This window comes from Rhinopithecus roxellana, chromosome 1 (assembly GCF_007565055.1).
Source record: "Rhinopithecus roxellana isolate Shanxi Qingling chromosome 1, ASM756505v1, whole genome shotgun sequence".
Taxonomy (NCBI): Eukaryota; Metazoa; Chordata; class Mammalia; order Primates; family Cercopithecidae; genus Rhinopithecus; species Rhinopithecus roxellana.
The window spans coordinates 179263855-179278609 of NC_044549.1; the positions used below are offsets into that span (position 1 = coordinate 179263855).

At 36.7% G+C, this 14755-nt stretch overlaps 1 protein-coding gene across 1 annotated transcript in view; it reads left to right on the top strand.

Annotated features, from left to right (window-relative positions):
- The window catches only part of NEK11 (NIMA related kinase 11), a 321378-nt gene that overhangs the window by 97689 nt on the left and 208934 nt on the right, over window positions 1-14755 (top strand). The window lies entirely within an intron of this gene.

Here is a 14755-nt window from a genome sequence, read left to right on the forward strand (position 1 = left end):
GCACCTGCCTGACCTGCCAGGACCAAGAAAGTATTCTCACAGAAGAACATTTCCAGGATGGTCAGGGAAGGGATGGGGACAACAGCCTATTTTTTTTGAGAAATACAGTCCAACTTGGCAGCATTTCCCGTAACTAAAATGGGGCCATCTAGTAGCTGGCAGCCAACAGCTTCATCAGCTCCCTCTTAGTGAAGAAAGCTCTGGAGCAAAAGAATTCATTTTTTTTCATTGCCCATGGCCTGGGAAGTTCTTATATGGGTTCAGAAGGAAGCTATTGACTAGGGAGTGCTTTCCTAGGGAATAAGCACTGGAGTCAGTTTTTTCATCCAATAGAAGCTTGGGTAAGAAAACATTGCAGTCAGGTGAAGTATATTTGAGCGTTAATATATTTTTTTCAATGACTAGAATGAAATGGTTGATACAAACTCTGCAGATAGTACTAATTTGGCCTGATGAATTTTAAAAAGGTTAATAACACAGCTAATGAATCCTTGTTAAATTGATATTGATGGAGGAGTGACAGTACAAGATGGCTGAATAAGGACCCCACTGATCATGGCCCTCCCCAGGAACACCAGGTTTTAAAAAAAATTAAATTTTTAATTCTTGTGGGTACACAGTAGATGTATATATTTATGGGGTACATGAAATATTTTGATATAGGGATGCAATTCAGAATAATCACATCATAGAAAATGTGGTATCTTTCCCCTCAAGCATTTATCCTTTGAGGAAGACCAAGTTTTACAACTGTCTACACAGAGGAATCACCTTCATAAGAACCAAAAACCAAGTAACAGCTCAACCACAGTGGTGTAGAGGACCAAGTGAGATCTTGGAGTCCCTGATTCCATTTCTTAGCTCTTGGATAGCATTTCTGGACCTTCCCTGGGCCAGAGGGGAGCCACTGCCCTGAGGGATGAGTTCCAGGCCTGGTGGTATTCACCACAAGCTGAAGGAAGAGTCCTTAGGCCTTAATTGAGCATCAGTGGTAGCCTGGGAATATTCCCTATAGGCCTGTAGTGGTGGTGGCCATGGAGTGAAGCTCTTCTGCACATAGAAAGGGGAGGGAAGAGTGGGAAGGACTGTGTCATGTGGCTTGAGTGCCAGCACAGCCACAGTAGAATAGAACACCATGCAGATTTCTAAGGTTTTTAACTCTAGTCCCTGGCTCCGGGAGAGCATCTCTGGACCTGCCCAGAACCTAGGAAACTCACACCCCTCAAGGGAGGGACACAGACCTGGCTGGCTTCATCATCTGCTGATTGTAGAGCCCCAGGGCCTTGAGTGAACATAGGTAATAGGAAGTGGTTACAGGGTGCCATGCTGGCTTCAGGTAGTGTTGACCAAAGGAGTGCTTGTGTCACCCTACCTTCAGTTCCAGGCAACTCAATACAGAGTTGATACTCTGTTTGTTGATACAAACAATACTCCGTTTGTTTGGGAGAAAGTAAGCAAAGAGAACAAGAGTCTTTGCCTTGTAATCCAAAGAATTATTCTGCATGTTATCTAAGACCACCAAGGTGTGGTACCTCTACAAGTCTGTAAGAACTACAGTGTTACTGGGCTTGGGGTAGCCCCAATGCAAATGTAGCTTAGATCACAACACCCAAGTATTTTCAAATACCTGGAAAGCCTTCCTAAAGAGGATGGGTACAAACAAGCCCAGACGGTGAATACTACAATAAATACCTAACTCTTCAATGCCCAGGCACTGATGAACATTCACAAGTGTCAAGACCAACCAGGAAAACATGACTTTACCTAACTAACTAAATAAGGCACTAGGCACCAATCCTGGAGAAACAGAGAAATGCAACCTTTCAGACAGATAATTCAAAATAGCTGTTTTGAGGAAACTCAACAAAATTCAAGATAACACAGAGAAGGAATTCAGAATTCTATCAGATAAATTTAACAAAGACAGTGAAATAATTAAAAAGAATCAAGCAGAAGTTCTGGACTTGAGAAATCCAATTGACTGGAGAAGGCATCAGCATCTCTTAATAGCATAATTGATCAAGTAGAAGAAAGAATTAGTAAGCTTGAAGACAGGATATTGGAAAATACGCAGAGCTCTGAAATAAGAGAAAAAAGAAAAAAAAAAAAAGAATGAAGCCCATCTACAAGATCTGGAAAGTAGCTTCAAAAGGCAAGTCTAAGAGTTACTGGCCTTAAAGAGGAAGTGGAGAAAGAAATAGGAGTAAGAAGTTTATTGGAAGGAATAATAACAGAGAACTTCCTGAATCTAGAAAAATATTAATATATAAGTATAAGAAGATTATAGAAGACCAAGCAGATTTAAGTCATTAATAAATGATGTGGCAAATTTATATACTCTTGTTAATTCTGTGGGAGACTTGGAGAGGGAGGCTTAGCTCAGAATTTTCTTTCATTCCTCTTACTAAAAGAAAAATTTGCTTGTGTTAACAAGTTCTTATTTCAAACATGCAAATTTATTTGGCAAGTATTAAATCTTATCACTACACTTCATTGTTTAAGTTGCTTTTTAAATTTAAGTCTTGGAATCCCTAGTTGAGACTAATCTTTCTATAGGAAGTCAAATTGGGGTTGAATCTTTCAAATTCCAGGATTGGGCACTTTGTAGCAAGGAGCATCAGGGGCGAGGAAAGAGTGTGGCCATGAGAGCCTGGGCAGGGCCTGGGTTTCTGAGGAAAGAGACCTCTTTGTATGGGAGCATAAGGTAAAATGGCCCATGATCCATAGGGGCATGTGGCAGATTGTATTTTCCAAAAATGGCCATCATAACATATCACTTTTCACATGTTCTTTTTATAATGTGATGTTGACACACTCTTATTGAGAGTTGGGGTCTGTATTCCCTCACCTTTAATTTGGGTAAGGCTGTGATTATGGCAAAATTGATGCTATGTGACTTCTGAATCTAGATAATAAAAGCAACATAGATTTTGCTTGGTTCTCTTGAAATTCTTGTTCTTGGAACCCAACTACCCTGTTGTGAGGAAGCCTGAGTGGCACATAGAGAGGCCAACATGGAAAGGGCCACATTGAGAGGAACCAAGGCCTTTGATCTTTACCCCCACTGAGCTTCCAGCTGATAGCCAGCATTGATTGGCCAGTCATGTGCGTGAGCCATCTTGGAAGTGGATCCTTAAGCCTCAGTTGAACATCACCAGCAGATGCTATGGGGAGCAGATTCAAGGCTTCCCTGTCAGTCTCTGACCAAAAAGATTTGTAATCAAAATGACTGATTATTGTTGTTTTAAGGTACTAAGGTTTGGGTGGTTTTTTATGCAGCAGTGGTGACTGGAGCAGGACTTCATCAGGAGAGCAGCAGGCAGGAGTTGAGAAGTAGCCTCTAATCTAGGCCTCCATATGACAATCTGGCAGTGTTCGTTTTCTTTATGTCAAAAGGCTCAATAAATTGCTTAAGAGAAGAGGCTTGTGCTGGGAGAGCAATCTGGCACTCTACTTGCTGGTCTGTTTGGTGGGTAGAACCCAAGAACCTGGACCACAGCTGAGAACTTCCAGACCAGCAACTTTTCCATGTGCCTCAGAACTCTTCTTTCACTCCTCCTGACCTTGCCTTCTTTCTCCCAACCCCCACCCCAACGTCTGCCCCAGCACTGGACCATCTGACTCCAGCCTTATCTTTCTATCACTCCCATGATTCAGTGGTATGCTGGAGCTCATACCAGCTCATAAGACCCAATTATCTACAATTCTTCTCAAGTCAGTGTTCACTGATGTCACATTAGTAACTTGAAAACAACCATGGTATTTATACCATGGAAATTTGTAAATTAGGGCTTCTCCTCCTACCTCAGAAAGGTGGTGTACCAGAACAGCTCATACCTTTAGCCTTACTCTTTCTTGCCCCTAGGGTAGTATTTGCAGAAAGGAAGAGACGTGAAGACATCAAGGTTTCTGTCCTCAAAGGAATGATAAACATGTAAACAAATTGCTGTATACTGTTATAGTACAATACATGTTCTGATATATAAAGCGGAGAGTGATTGACAGCTGGGGATAGGGGTAGAGAGCATCAGCTACAGTCTTAGAGAGTGCATGATTCCTGCTCAGGATGGGGAAAAAATGGATAAGAGTTTGGCAAATGTATTTCAGGTAAAAAGACCCAATGGCAATGACCAAAAATGAGGGGTGCCCACTGGGAGAAGAGGGAGGGAACTATGTAGGGAAAGAAAGTGGCTGGCCAGAAGAACCATTTGGCCAGGGCCTTCTCATTCACAAAGGGCTTCAAATGTATATGTTTAAAGTTATCTCCAAATGAGGTGGTATATGTTAAAGGTATTTATTTATTTAATGCCAAAATTTCAGATATACCTCCAATTTTGAAACTTTTATTGTGGTATTTATTCATTTAAAAAATATACTGGGAATTTAAAAGTAGTTACAAATGACTTGGACCTTCTCTGACTCCTGAAAGACTCTGAGAAAAGGTATGAAAGGACATGGAAGTATGAGAAAGCTCAGAGTCCTCTGATTAGCTGTAGGACAAAGTGTGTGTGTGGCAAAGAGGGGAGTTCTGGTACATTTGACTGAAGGGTGGGCAGGGGTCAGATGGTGAATGACCCATGTAATTATGATAAGAAGCTTGTACTCTTCTGGAGTATAAGAAACTGCTAAAGGCTGTTAAGCAGAGGAATGATGTATCAGTCAGCTTTGCTGCTGTAACAAAGAACTCCAAAAAACTCTCAGTTACTTCGTATATTTATTTTTGGCATTACATGAGGACTGCAGATTAACTGAGTTTCTGTTCCAAGTTGCAGTCCTGGTCTGATCCATGGTTTTCCCAGCTCCAGGACACAGGTTATGCCCTGAGCTAACATGGACAATACAGTGCTAGAGAGAGAGTATATGTCTGCCTTTAGATCCTCCACTCAGTTGTGACACACTTTGTATCCACCCATATTCCGTTGACTGAAGCAGGTCCTGTGCCAATTCCCCCCATGGGGGAAGGGAAAAAGAATATTTGCAAAGAGCAATCAATCTACCAGGGGAATCAGTCTTATTATGATGCCAGCTGGGCTATAGAAAACTGACAAGAGGGAGAAGATTGGTGAAGACCAAAGGAGGAAGATAGGTAGGTCTTCTATTAACCTGGCACGTTCTACTACTTTTAATGTTCTGTCCATCATAAAAGAGCCTCCGGAGACGATATAAAATTATTAAAGCAATTGGAACATAGCAATTCGGTCAAAGTATGAAGCAGTTGATGCCCCATGAGCAGTGCTGGCTGTTGCCATATTCGGTCTTGATGGAGTGGCTGAGTGAATAACCGTTGGTAATGTAAGGATGTTTTGATCATTGTTTCCATTGCCAACCTCCCTCCCTACCCCAACTCCGAACACTGTCCACATCCTTTCCCAAGTTGTATGGTTTGCGTAGAATCTGTAACTGTGACCTCAAGAACAGCTAAAGATGCAAAGAAGCTTTGACTTTTGGTCAGTTTTTCTCTTCTGCCACCCTGTGGTCTCTTTGTCCTCCTCACTCACTGGTTTTGATCTTTTTCCTCCATTAGCCACATTCTTATGATATGGAGGACATGGGACCACTACAGTGGAGAGAGATTTGATAATCTTCCTTGAAACATTGTAAAGCTCAGTTGTGGAGGAAAGTAATTAGAAAGAGCTGGTATGAACAGGAGAAAATGCACCGAAACCTTGTTTTGTCTATAATTTTATGGGTCGTCTTCCCTAAAATGTGACAGTATATTAGAATATGATAAAAGAAATGAGTTCACTTTTCTTTTTAAATATTCTTTAAAAAATTCAGCTCATCAGTCACGCTAGCCACATTTTCAGTGCTCAAAAGCCAAATGTGGCTGGTGGCTATTGTTTGTAGAAATAAGAACATTTCCATGAGTTCAATAAATTCTTTTTTTTTTTTTTTTTTGAGACGGAGTCTTGCTCTGTCGCCCAGTCTGGAGTGCAGTGGCCGGATCTCAGCTCACTGCAAGCTCCACCTCCTGGGTTCATGCCATTCTCCTGCCTCAGCCTCCCGAGTAGCTGGGATTACAGGTGCCCACCACCTTGCCCGGGTAGTTTTTTGTATTTTTTTTTTAGTAGAGACAGGGTTTCACCGTGTTCGCCAGGATGGTCTTGATCTCCTGACCTCGTGATCCGCCCATCTCAGCCTCCCAAAGTGCTGGGATTACAGGCTTGAGCCACCGCGCCCGGCCTCAATAAATTCTTTTGGACAGCCCTGAACTGTTTTACTCCAGCTGCTTTAAGCCTTATCTTGGGATTTCTTGCATTCATCCTGCTTTTGGATTGGGCAGAACCCCTGCTGGGTTTAATTGCTATCCTTAGATTGGCCCACTGTGGATAGTTTGAGGTTCTTCTGTTGTCATGTCCCTTGATCACTCCATTGCTTCCCTCTGCTTCTTCTCACAGAGATGCTGATACTATGCCAGTCATGTGGCTATGTGGTTTGTGTTCCTTCACTTGCACTGTGAGGTTCAAGGGGACACCTTATCACCTGACTTTATTATAAATTATAATAAATATTATTCATGGATTTTGAGTTTTGTTCTGTAGCTGCTCTGTTTTCATATGTGGATTCAAGAAAGATCTAAAAACTATGCTTCCACTGTATATACTGTTTCCCCCCAAATGCTTGGAATCAGCATTTTAACAAAACCCCTAAGTGATTCGCATATATGTTAAAGTTTGGGAAACACTGATAGAGGTTCTGAGATGTGATAGGTTATTCATAAACAATTGCTATATAATATTGTTTCTTAAGTACTATTACTTCAAGCAGCCCAATGTTTTTCGTTATATTTATTTTCATTTCATTATATTTAGATTGAATTTAGGTTAATACTCAATTCTACCTAAGTAAAGACTTCCATTTAGGGTGATACACACTAAAGCAAAACCCACTACTCTTGTATTACATTTCTATTACTCTTTCCGTAGATTGAACTGATTACTCTTTTCTAAATGAATATATCAGGATGCTCCTCAATTACATCAAATAAAAACATTATCTAGAAGATCAACAAAACTTCTTAACCAGCTAGAGTCATGCATTGCCCTGGGGCAGGCCTGCCTTTGCAGAGTCTGGCAGATTTTGAAGGGTAAATTTAGTTACCTTAAGACAAGACAAAGCCTGAGTTACATTTGTGATTTATTGTCAATCAACCTGTGCTTCAGAAATTTTCTCAGTAGTTCTGGACAAGTTGTTCAACTTGGACAGATGGTAAGTTTATGGAGTTCAGGTGTAATTTGCTTCACAGACACCTGATCCCAGCCTTCTTTTTCATTGCTTGTATTCACTCCCTCAGGGATTTATTTGCTTACCTCTTCAAAGTTATCTGTATTTTGGAAAAAGAAAGGAATGCAAATCATAGACTTCTAAGTAAAATACACGTCTCGCTTGTTTATTTCAGCTCTCCCCCACCCCCAGTCTACTTTTGTATCAGCAGATTGAAGACCTGGGAGTCAAATAAAAGAAATTATTTTAAAAGGATAGAAGTGAAGAGTTTTAGATAATTCCTATATGGAAATGTCTGGTTGGAAACTAGAAAAAAAAAAAAAACACTTGGTACATAGAAATATAGTCACCATATGTATTTTGGTTACCTACCGTATGTATTTAACAAAACCTCTAAGTGATTTGCATGTATGTTAAAGTTTGGGAAACACTGACAGAGGCTCTGAGATATGGTAGGTAACCAAAAATCTTTTACCTTTGAGTGTCAAGGTAGTTTCTGTAATCAGTTGGTCCAAGTTTCGGTTACTGGCGCCCATTCCAGGGGTAGGTACACTGGGACCACTATAGCAGGTCCGTTTCCACAAGTTACTAACTGATAAATGAAGTCTTCTCTATGTGCTAGAGTGCAAGCAAATATTAGTCATTAAAGTGAAAAAGGTAATTGCACTGCATACTGAGAGGATTTCCAAAACGGAGAGTACTGTAGTCTTATATCAAAATTAATTGATTACTAAGCCTGTAGATCTAATTGTTCCATAGTTTCTTTAGCCAAATAATTGCATATCTTTTTTATTTTTATTTATTTTTAGAGATGGTCTCACTCTGTTGCCTAGACTGGAGTGCAGTTGTGCAATCATAGCTCACTGTAACCTCAAACTCCTGGGCTCAAGTGATCCTCCCATCCCAGCCTCTGGAGTAGCAAGGAATACAGGTGTGGACTACCATACCCAGTTAATATATTTTTATTTTTTGTAGAGATGGGGTCTTGCTGTGTTGCCCAGGCTGGTCTTAAACTCCTGGCCTCAACTCATTGCCCCACCATAGCCTCCCAAGTCACTGAGATTACAGGTGTGAGCCACCGTGCCTGGCCTACCACATCTTTTTATAACCTTAATAAATTCATCAAAGTAGAGTTACATCTCCATCAAACCAGAATTTGACTTGGTGATCAATTCACTGTTAATAGACAACTAAGCCTTCTTTCCTTCCAAGCAATGAAAAGACAAAACCAAACTTGTCTGCCTTCCTTTTTCCACAGAAGGTCTCATTGTCTGTGTGCCCTATATTTGCCGTAGTGTGATGCCCTGCATAGCTTGTTGTCTAAGGCCCCAATGATTTTTAAAAGTGAATTAAGATTCTATATAGAAACTGAAATTACCTTGGGAAATCAGCCCATGCTTAAAAGGCTGTGTCAGGGCTAGCCATGATTTCCAACTCAAGAGAGCCTTTCGTGATCCAAAATGCTCTGATTGGTGCAAGATCCAGAAGCAGGATAGCATAGAGAGTCTGTGTCTCTAGAGCCGGATAGCCTGGCCTACAATCCCAGCTTTATGACCTACTCAATATGGAACCTTGAACAATTTACCTAATCTTATGGTTTTCTCATCTAAAAAATGGGAATGATAATAATAGTTCCTACCTCATTAGGATTGTTGTGAGGGTAAGTCAATGAGTTAAAATATGAAAGGAACATAGAAGAGGGCCTGGCTCATAGTAAACACTATTAACATTCCAGCTATCATATTCATTATTACCCTTATTATCATTATTGTTGTTACCATTTGTATTATTGGTGGAGACAATCTAATAGCTGCTTCCAAGACACTTTAAAATGTTCTGGATCAGGGGTTGTTGCTCCCATACAACCCTTCAGATATGCCCAGGCCAGGAGAGGTTGTCTAGCTTGTTCTGTTTCTAATCTTCTCCTCAAGCAGACCCTGAGCCTATGTGGGGTGAGCATAAATCATCAGAAGAGAGTGTGTAGGTGCTGAGTGATTGCTAGCCTTCTGTTACTTGGACTTGCAAATTTGATTTCTTTTCTTTCAGTTTTCAGATTATTATGTGTGTATTAGGCTATATAACAGAATGCGGTCAATGTAACTTTGAAATTTTAAAAAGTATTGGATAAGAACTAATACCAATACCAACATGAACTGATCTGACATGGTATCTTCCTGGGCAAATTACTTCCTCTCTCTCAGCTTTGGTTTTCTCACTGATAAAACCAGAGTTTGAAATGAGCAAATGTTTATAGTCTCTTGTAACTCTTCTATTCTGTATAAGAGGACATTCTTGAAGTTTGAATTATAGATTCTTCTATGGGGAAATAACTAAGTATATTGTGGCAATTCATAACATAAATATTTTACACATTCTACATTAGTAAAAGTATTTGGTTCAACTTGATGATTATATTTTTTTAGTGATATTTAGCCCCTCTTGTTTTCCTAAGGAAACTTTTTTTTTTCATAGTTTAACAAGTACTGACTTGGTATTGTCTGTCTTTTTCTTTTTAGCCATTCTGATGAGTGTGTAGCATGTAGTGGTAGGATACAGTGGTTTTAATTTGCACTTTTCTGATAACTAAAAATGTTGGGCATCTTCTCATGACTTTTGGCCACTGAGTGTTTGTTAAGTCTTTTGCCAATTTTTCTATTGGATTCTCTCATTTTTCTTGTTGATTTATAGAAGTTTTAATTAATTTTATCCATATTTTGGTAGTCTGATGAATATTTGAGTTGCAGATATTTTCTTACACTATGTGTCTTCCTTTTCACTCTCCTAATGATGTCTTTTTATGAATAGAAGTTTGTAATTTTAATGAAGTTCATTTTATAAGTTCATAACTTTATCACTAGTGCCTTTTGTGTCTTGTTTAAGAAATCTTTGCCTATTCCAAGATCATGAAGGTAGTCTCTTGTTTTCTTTTAAAAGCCTACTCAGTTGATTCTATCTTCTGTTTTCTTTTAAAGCCGACTCAATTTGATTCTATCTTTCACAGTAACATCTATCTATAATTGATCTATGTGTGTATGTGGCCACATGGTATGAGACAGAAATCCAAGTACATTTTTTTCTATATGAATATTCAATTGGCCCAGCATAATTTGTTGAAAAAGTCATATTTTCCTCTACCATGGAGTGCAGTTTATTTTTGCGTTAATCAAGTGATTAAATATGTGTGAATCTGTTTTTGAGTCCTCTATTTTATTTCATTGGTATATATATTTTCTTTTTTGTCAATACCACACTTTCATAGGTAATATAACTTTATAATAAATCTTGATATTTGGTCATACAAACTTCTAAATTTGTTCTTGTTTAATTGCCGTGGCTATTCAGGTCCCTTTGTATTTCCATATAAATTTTAGAATCTGCTTGTCAGTTCCTGCCAAAATGTCTGCTAGGATTTTGGTTGGTATTTCATGGGCCACTTTAAGTGTGTTTTTGTGCAAGTTTATAGAAATGAAAGGCTTTGTATTCAGCAGTCTTGCGTAATTCCCTGGTTAAGTCTAACAGTTTGTCAGGTCTTTGGAATTTTTTCTGTACACAGTCATGTTGACATGATTAGTGACAGTCTAATGTTTTCTTTACTAATCTTTATAGATTTTTTTTAAAAATTTACTTTTTCTGGCATTATCACTTTGGGCAGCACCTTCATTACAGTGTTGAATAGAAGTGATGATAGTAGACATTCTTATTTTGTTCCTAATCTCAGAAGAAAATAATAAACTTTCAATATTTCACCAATAAGCATCATGTTTACTATATATTTTGAAGCTTCAAAAAATCAGATTAAGGATGTTCCCTCCTATATCTGGTGTGCTAGGAGTTTTCTTCTTTTTAAAAATACAATACATTTTGAATTTTATAAAATGCTTTTTTGCATCAATCAAGATGGTGATATGGGTTTTCAACTTTATAATGAGATATATTTTGATTTATTTATTTTCATATATTAAGTCAACTGTATTTCTGAAATAAAATCTACATGGTCATGATGTATTATCTTTTTAATATGTCATTGTATTCCATTTGCTAATATGTGTGTGTAAATGTGGGTTATTTGAATCAACATTCATGAAAACATTTGCTTGTAATTTTCCTTTCCTATAATATTCTTATTATATTTTAGTATCAAACTTGTCCTGGTCTTACAAAATGCAGAGGTTGAGTAAGATTATTGTTATTTATTTCTTAAGTGTTTGGAAGAATTTATCAGTAAAGCCATCTGGTCCTGGAGTTTTTCTTTGCAAGAGCTTTTTATTATTTTGTTTTATTTTTCTGTATTCAACAAATATCTCTATTGAGAAGATAAAGCTAGCCACTGTTCTGTTGTTGTGCTGAAAATACATGGGTAGGCAAAAACAAAGCCAAACAAATATAGCTCCTGTTCTTACAAGGATTGCTTTATAATATTTACTTTTGAGATAGAGGGTCAGGGGATACTTCTGTTGTCTATCTCATTTATTATTATTTTAAACTTTTAGGTTCAGGGGTACATGTGTAAGTTTGTTTTATATATATATATAAATAAAAATTATGTCACATGGGCTTGGTGTAGAGATTATGTCATTACCCAGGTGTTAAGCATAGTACACAATAGGCAGTTTTTTTTTTATTAAAAAAATTTTTATGCATATATAATAGTCGTACATGTTTATGGGGCACATGTGGTATATTGATACAAGCTTACAATGCATAATGATCAAATCTAGGTTATTGTGATATTCATTGCTTCAAACATTTATCATTTCTTTGTGTTGGGAACATTCCAAATCTTCTAACTATTTTGAAATACATAATAAATTATTGTTAACTGTATTTTTTGTGTTTAAACCTTTATTTATTTGTTTGTTTATAGTTTGTTACAGCAACTGCCTCTTTACTTTTATTTTTGAGTTCCTCAACCTCCTCCTCTCCCTCTACCCTCAAGTAGGCCCCAGTGTTTTTTGTTCCCTTCTTTGCATTCACATGTAGTCAATGTTTAGCTCCCACGTATAAGTGAGAAAATGCAGTATTTGGTTTTCTGTGCCTCTATTAGTTTGCCTCCAGGTTGATCCATGTTGCTGCAAAGGACATGATCTCATTCTTTTTATGGCTGCATAACATTCCATCATTTATGTGTACCACATTTTCTTTATCCAGTCTACCATTGACGGGCATTGAGGTTGATTCCATATCTTTGCTATTGTGAACAATGCTGCAATGAACATATACATGCATGTGTTTTTATAGTAGAATGATTTACATTCCTCTGGGTATATACCCAGTAATGGGATTGCTGGGTCAAATGGTAATTCTGCTTTGAGTTTTATTACCTTAAATAAGAAATTATCTCTGTTTAATAGATAAAATCTATTCAGATTATCTTTTTCTTCTTGTGTCAGTAAGTTGTGTTCTTAGAAGACTTAATTTTATCCATATTGTCAAATTTATTGGAAAAAACATGTTTATAATGTCATCTTAATACTTTCTAATATCTGTGGAGTCTATAGTGTTGCACCTTTTTCTATTTGTGTTATTGTTAATCTATGTTTTTTTTTTCTGATTTTCTTGATCAGCCTTACTACAGATCTATTAAATGTATTAGTTGTCACTGACTTTGTTTCCATTGTTTATTTCTATTTCATTAATTTCTTCTCTTTTAAAATTTATTTCCTTAAACTTTCTTTGGTGTGATTTGCTGTTTTTTTAGCTTCTCAAGTTGACTTATATGATAGATTTTAAGCTTTTTTTTTTTGTAATATATGCATTTAATACTTTGAATTTTGCTGTAAGCACCTTAACTGCATTCAATGTGTTGATATTTGCTATCTTCATTAGGATTCCATTAAAAGTGTTTTCTAATTTCTTGTTTGACCTAAGGATTATTTAGATGTGTATTTCTTAGTTTTCAAGCAGTTGGAAATTTTATGGTTTTTCAACTATCTCTTTATCTCTCTGTTATTCATGTCTAGCACAATTTTACTGTGGTCAGGCTTTGAAGATTTCAGTCCTTAAAAACTGTTAAGGCTTGCTTTATGGCCCTGTGTAAATTGTCAATTTTGGTAAATGTTCCCTGTGCCCTTGAAAAAAAATTGAATTCTGTTATTGTTGGTTGCATTGACATCAACTTGCCAATTGTGTCAATTTTGTCATCGTGTAGATTTTTTCTATCTTGATTGATTTTTTTAATTTTGTCAGTTCTTGCTTCATACACACACACACACACGATGCACATGCACACACGCACACACACACATTATTGGGTGTATACAGATTTAGAATTGTTTTATATTCCTGGTGGTTTACTTGTTTTATTGATCCACCATCTTAATCTTAGTTGTGTTTCTTGCCATTTTGGTGTTGGTATGGTTTTTCTATCAGCCTCTCTGTGTTCCTACATTTAAAGTTTGTTTTGTGAGCAGAATATACCTTTTATTTTTCCAGTCTGATAATTTAGTTTTTTAATTGGAATCTTTTCCCTCTTGTGTCATTTGCCTTATTTTTGTCATGAATTTTTAGTCTACATAATTTTTAAACACCACAAGATATTGTTAATTTTATTTTGTAGAGTTAATATTCATTTATGCATATTAACAAAATTACTTTTTGGTGCTCTTTTTTTCTTCTTGTACTCATTGTTTTTGTCTGGATCATTTTTCTTCTGTTAGAAAAATTTATGTCTAGGATTTAAGAAATGCTTTCCCAGGAATGTAATGTTTAATTTAAAAAATAATTTTATGATTTTTTTTGCATAATGATAAATGTAGTTACTACACACACACACACACACACAAAACAAAACAAAACAAAACAAAACAAAAAAGAAATGCTTTCCTGCTGATAATGAAATCTCTGTTTTTGCTTGGCTAAAAACATCTTTATTTCATCTTAATTTGAAGGAATGGTTTTTCTGGGTATAGAAATCTAACCAGATGCCATTTAATAGTCTTTCAGATAGATACAAAATTTATTGATTTTCAAATAATTTTCATCATTTTTAATATTTACATTGATATTGGTATTCTAGTTGATTTCATGCACTTTGTTCTAATATCTCCCCCTTCTTTCTAGCATTCCTTAATGGAAACAGTCTAGGATTTTGAAAGATAAATGCCTTAATTCAAGAGTCAGTTCTACCATTTACTACCTATATGACCTTGGCCAAGTCATTTAAGTTTTCTGAGCCAATTTTTTATCTATAAAATGGGAAAAATATTACATGGGTTCTGCTCTATTTCACTGGGAAGTTATGAGGGACTGTTGAGATATTGTCAGTGCTTTGTAAAATGTAAAGTATCAATCAGCTCAGCTGGAAATTTTTAGTATTATTATTTACTGGAACAGAAATATTCTCAGTGTATGTATCCAAAATTCTCTTACAAATGCACATTTTCATGAACACCCACAAAATAGTTCAATGATATTATTAATGTATGTATTTCTGTCTATCCTTTGTTGTGTTAAGGACTTTGTTAAAAGTTACATAAAATGTAACTTACACAAGGTCAATCACAAGTTTATTTCTTATCTTTCAACTGACTAA